The 10,068-nt window shown below is 39.0% G+C and overlaps 1 pseudogene; it reads left to right on the top strand.

The window, feature by feature from the left end:
- The first annotated feature begins 712 nt into the window (after nucleotides 1-712).
- LOC100428326 (cytochrome c pseudogene) lies at nucleotides 713-9,365 on the top strand (annotated as a pseudogene).
- The last annotated feature ends 703 nt before the right edge of the window (nucleotides 9,366-10,068 follow it).

Here is a 10,068-nt window from a genome sequence, read left to right as displayed (position 1 = left end):
TGAAGTCTGAGCTTGCTTTTGGACTTTCCCAGTAAAGCTTTGTCTTTCTGGAGTTTTTCTGGCTTTCAGGCTCATTTGTAGAATGTAGATAGCCATTGTTTTCTGAGTTTTGTAACAAATCAAGCTAGCACTGGTTACCAACCTCACCTTCTTCCCCAAGAAATCACTGATGACTCACCCTTCTTGTATGCACAGGGGGAGGATGACACTCTTCCCTAAATCCCTGAGTTGCATTCTTACAATATCCAGATACCCCAAATTCATAGACCATAAAGGTAAGAAGATGGCTCTTCCAGGCAATAAAGGCCAGCATGGTGGACATGGAAAAAGTCATTGCTAGGGTGATCTGGGACAGAAGCTGAGGTAGCTGTTCTGAGCAGGAGTTCTAGGCTCGGAGAGGTCAGCCAAGAATATCAAAAGTGGAGAAGAATGTATCTGCGTGAGAATCAGTTAGGGAGGGAGAGATTTCTGCGCATACTCACAGTAAGGACTGAACAAAATTATATGTAAATAACTACTCTCTTCCCTTACCATGCTTTGGACTTGTCTATTATGGCATTTTGGGTCTTCAAGGCTGCCCTACTGTCCTGGAACCTTTCCTTTTCTTGGACTTCCCTGACTGCACTTTGGAGCACCCCCTCCCCACATTGGGCCAGGTCTGCGCTGGCCTGCAGGGAGGTAATGCTGGCCTGGGACTGAGCAGACTCCAGACATGACTGCCCACCGATCCAAACCTTTTAACCCAGGAGCTCCTAGTCCAGGCTCCAGGTTTTTTAATCGGCCTCTGCTGCCCCCACATGGTAACTGAGGTTATTTTTCCTCACCTGAGGTGACTTCTGATGAAAGGTTGTCAGAATCCCAAATTTCTGGCCACTTTCTCCAGCTCCTTGTAGCCACCCCCACCCCCTCTGCAGTGCTTCGGGAATGTTGCTCTCTCTTGAGACAGGCAGGACGAAACTCAGTCAAATCCTGGGACTGATGAGGTTCGGGGTCATGACTGGGAGGTGGTGCTGCTCACTTCAGCTCATCTGGGGATGTGGGAAGTCATAGGAGAAGGAAGGGGTTCAAAACACTGGAAACAGGATGACTTCTCTTACACTCTCAAAAATCATCAGTCTAAAACCCCTAAGATCCCCAAGCAACCATGTCATGAGGAGCATGACCCTTCCCAAGTTATTCCTCAAAGCTAATCCAGAAACCATGACTCAGCTTCTATTGCTCTTTGCCTGGTAGCTCTGATAAGTCAGAGGTGGCCCAGACTTTCCACCCTCTGTGCCTTGCACACCTTTGGACATTAAAACATGGATGGAAAAGGAAGCAGGATTTTGATCAGATACAAAAGATGTAGGCTTCCCCCACAGAGCCCAGGGAAATGTCCCATTGCTGTCAGAGAGAGTACCACTCTACCCACGAAGCCAGAAAAATGGGGTCCAAGGCCAAGGTTGATGGCCCAGGCAGAAGTAAGAAAAGAGGTTTAGAGGATATATGCCTCTCAGACTATGAACTAGAAGAGTGAGGTTGTTACCAGCATCCCACCTACCAGCTTGAGAATCTGGTGGGAAGATGTCACCTAAAAGTAGATCTAGGCCAGGCACGGTGGCTTGCGCCTGTAATCCCAGCACTTTGGGAGGCCAAGGCGGGCAGATCACGGGGTCCACAGATCAAGACCATCCTGGCTAACATGGTGAAATCCCGTCTCTACTAAAAATACAAAAAATTAGCTGGGCGTGGTGGCGGGTGCCTGTAGTCCCAGCTACTCGGGAGGCTGAGGCAGGAGAATGGTGTGAACCCTGGGAGGTGGAGCTTGCAGTGAGCTGAGATTGTGCCACTGCTCTCCAGCCTGGGCGACAGAGCAAGACTCCATCTCAAAAAAAAAAAAAAAAAAAAAAAAAGTAGATCTAGTGACTTTTGTCCTGGGCCCCAAGTCCAGCCCTTAGCATGCTGGGAAACTGCTGCTCATCCTCACTTTGGGCTCCTTTCTTTGAATATCCCTTCCACAACTCCTTCCTGTATCTGAGACCACTATCTCATTCCAGAGGCAGAGCAGGACCTGTCTAGGGGCCGAGTCAGAACTCTGGGAGTCACAATTGAATTCCTGTAGGTCTTTACATGTATTATTTCATTAATCCTTATAAAAATTCATAAAAGATGAATTATCATTTTTACAGATGAATAAACCAAGGAAGGCTCTGAGAAGTAAGATGATTGCCCAGGATCCCACAGCTAGTTCTTGGAGGAGTCTCTTATACATTTATCTGGCTTTAAAGTTAGGATTCTTATAGACTATTACTCTGCCACCTTTTTATTGCAGTCCCTTCTCTCCCTGATTCTTTATATCCAACCAGATGCCAAATCTATAGATTCTATTTTATAAATATCTCCTAAGTCTGCTCCCTCCTTTCTCCCTCTCTTCCCCTCCCCTCTTCCTGTCTTCTATTTCTCTTCTCTTCCTTTCTTGAGTCACTTGTCTCCTGTATCTTCTCTTAACTGAGGTAAAATTTACATACAGTGAAGTGCACATATCCTAAGTGTACAACTCAGTGAGTTTTAATAATGTGTGCTCTCTATTTCTACCACTCAAAATCAAGATGTAAAATACTTCCATCACACTTGAAAGTCCTCTCATTTTCACTTTCAGTTAGTCCTTGGCCCACACAGGCAATGATGGATATGGTTTCTGATGCTGTGTATTACTTTTCCTGTTCTAGAATCTCATATAAATGAAACAACACAGTATATACTCTTTGGGGTCTACTTCTTTTGGTTTTATGACGTGTTTTATATTCTACATGTTTGTTTATCATATACTTCATTCTCTTTTTTTGCTAACAGCTACATTGAGATGTGATTTACATACCACACAATTCACCCATATAAGTGTACAATTCAATGATTTCTAGTACAGTATATTCACAGAATTCTATAACCTTCACAACAATTGATTTTAGAAAGTTTTTATCATCCCAAAATGAAACTCTATACCCCTTAGTCATCAACCTCCAGCCACAACCCCTGTCTCCACGCCTAAGCAACCACCAATCAATCTACTTTTTGTCTCTATAGATTTGCCTATTATAGACATTTCATATAAATGGAATCATATAACATGTGGTCTTTTGTGGTTGAGATTTCTTTCACCCAGCATAATGTTTTGAAGGTTCATCCATGTTGTAGCATGTATCAATACTTGATTCCTTTTTATGGCTGAATAATATGCCATTGTAGGGATATACCACATTTTGTTTCCACTTTTGACTAATATGCATAACGCTGCTATAAATAATCATGTACAAGTCTTTGCATGGACATATATTTTCATTTCTCTTGGATATATACCTAGGAGTGGAATTGCTGGATCATGTGGTGAGTCTGTGTTTAACTTCTTGAGGCACTGCCAAACTCTTTTCCAAGTGGCTGCACCATTTTGAGGCCCAACAGAAGCATATGAAGTTCTGATTTCTCCACATCCTCACCAACACTTGTTAATATCTGACTTTTTGATTATGGCCACCCTATGGTTGTGAAGTAATACCTCATTATGGTTTTGAATTTCTTTCCCTTTTTTATTGCTGAATAGTATTTCATTGTATGGACATACTACAATTTATTTATTCTCCTGTTGATTATGGACATTTGGGATGTTTTTAATTTAGGACTATTATGAATAAAGATGCTATAAACATTCTTGTAGAAGTCTTATTGTGGACATAAATTTTTATATTTTTGGGGTAAATATACAAGAGTAGAATAGCTGGGTCATAGAGTAGGTGTATGTTGAACTTCACAGGAAAATTCCAAACTCCTTTTCAAATCGTTGTATCTGCTACCATGTATGAAAGATCCAGTTGTTTCACATCTTCCCTAACATGTGGTATTATTAAACTTTTTATTTACCATTCTGGTTGTTGCTTGGTGGTTTCTTGTGGTTTTAATTTGCATTTCTTCAGACCAAAGATGTTGAACACCCTTTATCTGCTTATTGGCCATTTATGTATGTTTTTCTGTGAAGTATCTGTTCAAGTTTTTTGCCCATTAAAAAATTGGGTTGTCTGTCTTTTTGTTACTGATTTATATAACAGGGTTTCTCAATATAATACTATTGACATTTTGGGCCAGATAATTCTTCCTTGTGGGGGTCTGTCCTGTGCATTGTAGGGCTTTAAACAGCATCCCTGGCCTCTGCCTACTAGATTCTACTAGGAAAATACCCCCTCCAGTTGTGACAACCAAAAATGTCTTTAAACATTGTCAACTGTCCCCAGGGAACAAAAATCACCCCCAGTTGAGAACCACTGATTTATAAAGATTTATATATTCAGGATACAAGTCCTTTGTTAGATATCTGTTTTGTGAACATTTTCTCCTAGTTTGTGGCTAACTTTTAAATTTTCTTAATGATGTCTTTTGAGGAGCAGAAAGTTTAGATTCAGATTAAGTACAAGTTAGTAATTTTTCTTTTATGTTTAGAACTTAAAATAATATAATATTTCTTTTATGTTTACAACCTAGCACAATATCTGGGAGAAGGCTCTCGTTATGGTGGGATCCTCCTGGCTACCAGTGCCACCTGCTGCTTGGTATGAAAGGGAATCTCTTGCCCTGTGGAGAAGAACAGTGTTTCCCGGCCCAGTGCTTCTTGCAGCATGATTTCCCTGTCTGCAAGAGACTGAGAGTTCCTCCAGCTCCAGACAGGTTGTTGCAGTGGAATTTTCCCTGTAGATGCCCCTGGACCATATCTCTTGGTGGGGCAGGGGAGTCTCAGATCATGGAGACAAAGAGGTTTCCAGTTCCAGGTTGTTTGATATGATATGGTCCCCCTTGCTGGTGCTTCCAGTTGCCCATTGTCTCTCCCTGAAAGAGGGGGTTCTTGGACATGGTGAAGCAGGAGAGGCTTCCACTGTCCACATATTGTCAGAGGGAATCCCCACTGATCCCCCTTGCCAGTGCTGCCAAGTTCACCTGGGGTTGTCGTTGGGAATCCTGTTCCATCTGGGAAAGAAATGAATCTACCTGGGATACCTGTTGCTAGGTTGAGGTCAATTGCTGATAGGCCTGGGTCTACTTCTTCTGTTGGGTGGGGGATTGTTAGATACCCTGCTGCATCTTTCCTCAAGTCCTTAGGTCCCAAACTAGTTCATCATCCTCTTTTCACCTTGCATAGCTCTCTTTTGGTTGCCTCTTGCATTGTTTCTAGGATTATAGTTGCATCCAGCAGGGAGAGAATGGATGAATGAATGAATCTACACTATCATTCCTCAACTGGAAGTCTAGATAAAATGTTTTAAAGAACCAAGTAAGTTTTCCATTAATAAAAAATGTAATTATTGATGTTAAAATTTAATGGAAGGGTTAAGTAGCAAATTAGATGGAAATAAAGAGAAAATTCATTATCTGAAATGCATAGCTGAAGAAACTGCTCAGAATGCAGCAGCAGCAGAGAAAGAGATAGGAATTGTAAAGGAGAAATTTAAAGATATGGAAGACAGAATGAGAAGATATAATTGCATTTCTAGATGGAGAGAATGGAGAAAATGAGAGAGAAGCAAGATCCAAAGAATAATGGCTGATAATTTTTTGTTGTTGTTGATGAATGACATGAATCCTTAGATTCAAGAATTACAACTGCCCTGCCAATCCCAAGCAGCACAAATACAAAGAAAGCCTCACATAGACATATGGTGATAAAAAAGATAGAGAATATCTGAAAAGAAGCCAGACAAAGATGATGGATTACCTCCAAAGGAATGACTCATAAACAAAGAGAAGACTTCTCAAGACTGCTCTTCTGCCTTTGTGAAGACTTCTCAAGACTGCTCTTGTAGTCTTGAGAAGTCTTCACAAAGTCAGAAGATAAGAGAATAATACTTTCTTTCTTTATTTGAAGTTTTTCTTTCATTATACTTTATGTTCTAGGGTACATGTGCACAACGTGCAGGTTTGTTACATATGTATACATGTGCCATGTTGGTGTGCTGCACCCATTAACTCGTCATTTACGTTAGGTATATCTCCTAATGCTACCCCTCTCCCCCTCCCACCACCCCACAACAGGCCCCAGTATGTGATGCTCCCCTTCCTGTGTCCAAGTGTTCTCATTGTTCAATTCCCACCTACGAGCAAGAACATGCAGTGTTTGGTTTTCTGTTCTTGCGATAGTTTGCTCAGAATGGTGGTTTCCAGCTGCATCCATGTCCCTACAAAGGACACAAACTCATCCTTTTTTATGGCTGCATAGTATTCCATGGTGTATATGTGCCACATTTTCTTAATCCACTCTGTCACTGATGGACATTTGGGTTGATTCCAAGTCTTTGCTATTGTGAATAGTGCCGCAATAAACATAAGTGTGCATGTGTCTTTATAGCAGCATGATTTATAATCCTTTGGGTATATACTCAGTAATGGGATGGCTGGGTCAAATGGTATTTCTAGTTCTAGATCCTGCGAATCATACTTTCAAAGTGCCAAAGGAAAATATGTCAAACTAGAAGATTAGTGTTTGACAAACTAATATTTAACAATAAGAGCCAAATAAAGACATTTTCAGAAATGTAAAATCAGATCCTCACTAAAGGATTTTTTAGAATAATCTCCAGAAGGAAGAATTAGATGAAAGAAAAAATAGTGGGCAAAGAAATTTGTGAAATTTAGATAAGCATAAACAACCATTACCTATATGAAACACTAAAAATAGTGACTAAGTTGGGGGAATTTATAAAAGGGTGGAACTAAATTACTTATTAAAAATAATAAGTAAGTGGGGAAGAGGTGGTAGTGATGGACATTAAAGCATTAGAAGGTCTTTGTATCACTTAGGAGGAAGCTAGAGATATTGATTAAACTTGGTTTAAGTATAAATGGTAAAATTTAAAGGTAACTATTAAAAGAATAGAAGTAACAGACTCAATGCAATACCTATAAAAATACCAATGAGATTATTCACAAAAATAGAAAAACAATCTTAAAATTTATATGGAAAGACAGAAGACCCCCAATAGCCAAAGCAATTTCAAGCAAAAAGGAACAAAGCTGGAGGTATTACAATATCTGACTTCAAAATATACTACAAAGCTATAGTAACCAAAATAGCCCAGTACTGGCATAAAAACAGACATATAAACCAATGGAACAGAATAGAGAACCCAGAAATGAACCCATGCATTTATAGCTCACTGATTTTTGGCAAAGGCTTCAAGAACACACATTGGGGAAAGGGCAGTATCTTCAATAAATGGTGTTGGGAAAACTGGACATACACATACAGAAGCGTGAAACTAAACCTCTATCTCTCACCATATACAAAAATCAACTCTAAATGGATTAAATATTTAAATGTAGGCTCCCCAAGTTATGAAACTACTAGAAGAAAATGTAGGGGAAGCACTTAAGGCCAGACATTGGACTGGGCATGGATTTTTTAAATAAGACCTCAAAAGCACAAGCAACAAAAGCAAACATAGACAAATGGGATTACATCAAACTTAAAAGCTTCTGCACAGCAAAGGAAACAGTCAATAAAGTGAAAAAAAAACAGTCTACAGAATGAGAGAAAGTATTTGCAAACTATGCATCTGGCAGGGAGTTACTACCCAGAATATATAAGGAACTCAGCTCAATAGCAAAAAACAAATAATGAGATTAAAAAATGGCAAAAGACTTTAATAAACATCTCTCAAAAGAAGACCTGCAAATGGCCAACAGATACATGAAAAAATGCTCAACATCACTAATTATCACAGAGAAATTAAAATCAAAACCATAATGAGATATCACCTCACCCTAGCTATAATGGCTGTAGTTAAAAAGACAAAAATTAACAAATGCTGGTGAGGATGCGAAGAAAAGGGAACTCATACACTGCTGGTAGAAATGTAAATTAGTACAGCGACCATGGAAAACAGTATGAAAGTTTCTTAAAAAATTAAAAATAGAACTACAATATGATCCAGCAATCCCATTACTGAGTATACATACAAAGGAAATAGAATCAGTCTGTCAAACAAAGATATCTGTACACCCATGTTTATTGCAGCACTATTCACAATAGCCAAAATATGGAATCAACCTAACTGCCCACTTGATGATGAGTGGATAAAAAAAAAAGTTACACACACACACACCCCCGACACACACACTATTCAACTATGAAACAAAATGATATCTCGCCATTTGTGACAACATGGATGAACCTGGAAGACATAACATGAAATGAAAAAAAGTCAGAGACAGAAAGACAAAAACTGCATGATCTCACTCATATGTGGAATCTAAAAAAAAAAAAGAATGATTTAATGGACGTAGAGAGTAGAATAGTGGTTACCTGGAGCTGGGGAGAGGAGACAGGGGTTGGGGGTGGGGGAAACTAGAAGAGGCTGGTCGATGGGCACAAAGTTATAGTTAGACAGGAAGAAAAGTTCTGTTGTTCTGTTACACAGCACGGCGACTATAGCAAATAACAATGTATTGTAATTTTTAAGATAGCTAAAAATTAATAGGTACAATGTACACTATTTGGATGATGGTTACACAGAAAACACAGACTTCACCGTTAGGTAATATATCCATGTAACAAAACTGCACTTGTGCCTGCTAAATCTATAAAAATTAAAATTAAAAATTAAAAAGATAGCTAGAAGAGAAGATTTTGAATGTTGTTAATACTTATCAGAAATTATAAATATGTTTAAAGTGATGGATATGGTAATTACCAATTTGATCACTATACTATGTATATATGCATTGAAACATCACATTACAACCTATAAATATGTGCAAATATTATGTGTCAACTGTAAATTAAAATTTTTTAATTTTATTACGTTATTTGTCTATTGTAAATTTAAAAATTTTTAAAGAATAGATAAAGCATAAAACACATAAAACAGTAGAAGGAGAAACAGAAAAACAAAAACTAAAGTACTTGCAAAGAAAACAGAAAAAATGAAAAAAAGATAAAAATCAAGGTAAATATAAAGCATTAAAGTACATGATATGACTAAATGAATAGTATGTCAGAGAAAGGGCAGGACATCTGGCTTCCCAGCGGGAAACTTCATAGTGCCAGCAATGAAAGAGAGAATTAAATGTGGGTGATGTTGAGAAAGGCAAGAAGATTTTTGCTCAAAAGTGTGCCCAGTGCCACACTGTGGAAGAGGGAGTCAAGATGGAAGACAGGTCAGGCTGTTGAATTCTCTTACACAGATGCCAATAAGAACAAAGGCATCACCTGGGGAGAGGATACACTGATGGAGTATTTGGAGAATCCCAAGAAGTACATTCCTGGAACAAAAATGATCTTCACTGGCATCAAGAAGGCAGAAAGGGCAGACTTCTAAGCTTATCTCAAAAATGCTACTAATGAGTAATAACTGGCCACTACCGAAGGTCTTTTCTGCATCTATTGAGATAATCGTGTGGTTTTTGTCATTGGTTCTGTTTATGTAATGGATTATGTTTATTGATTTGCATATGTTGAACCAGCCTTGCATCCCAGGGATGAAGCCGACTTGATCATGGTGGATAAACTTTTTGATGTGCTGCTGGATTCGGTTTGCCAGTATTTTACTGAGGATTTTCACATCGATGTTCTTCAGGGATATTGGCCTAAAATTCTCTTTTTTTGTTGTGTTTCTGCCAGGCTTTGGTATCAGGATGATGACAAACAGACCTTCATGCTAAAAACTCTCAATAAACTAGGTCTTGATGGAATGTGTCTCAAAATAATAAGAGCTATTTATGACAAACCCACAGCCAATATCATACTGAATGGGCAAAAACTGGAAGCATTCCCTGTGAAAACCGGAACAAGACGAGGATGCTCTCTCTCACCACTCCTATTCAACATAATGTTGGAAATTCTGGCTAGGGCAATCAGGCAAGAAAAAGAAATAAAGGATATTCAATTAGGAAAAGAGGAAGTCAAATTGTCCCTGTTTGCAGATGACATGATTGTATGTTTCAAAAGCCTCATTGTCTCAGCCCAAAATCTCCTTAAGCTGATAAGCAACTTCAACAAAGACTCAGGATACAAAATCAATGTGCAAAAATCACAAGCATTCCTATACACCA

This window comes from Macaca mulatta, chromosome X (assembly GCF_049350105.2).
Source record: "Macaca mulatta isolate MMU2019108-1 chromosome X, T2T-MMU8v2.0, whole genome shotgun sequence".
Lineage (NCBI taxonomy): Eukaryota > Metazoa > Chordata > Mammalia > Primates > Cercopithecidae > Macaca > Macaca mulatta.
Note: the sequence above shows the minus strand (reverse complement) of the source record. Positions and strands in the feature narration are given on the sequence as shown.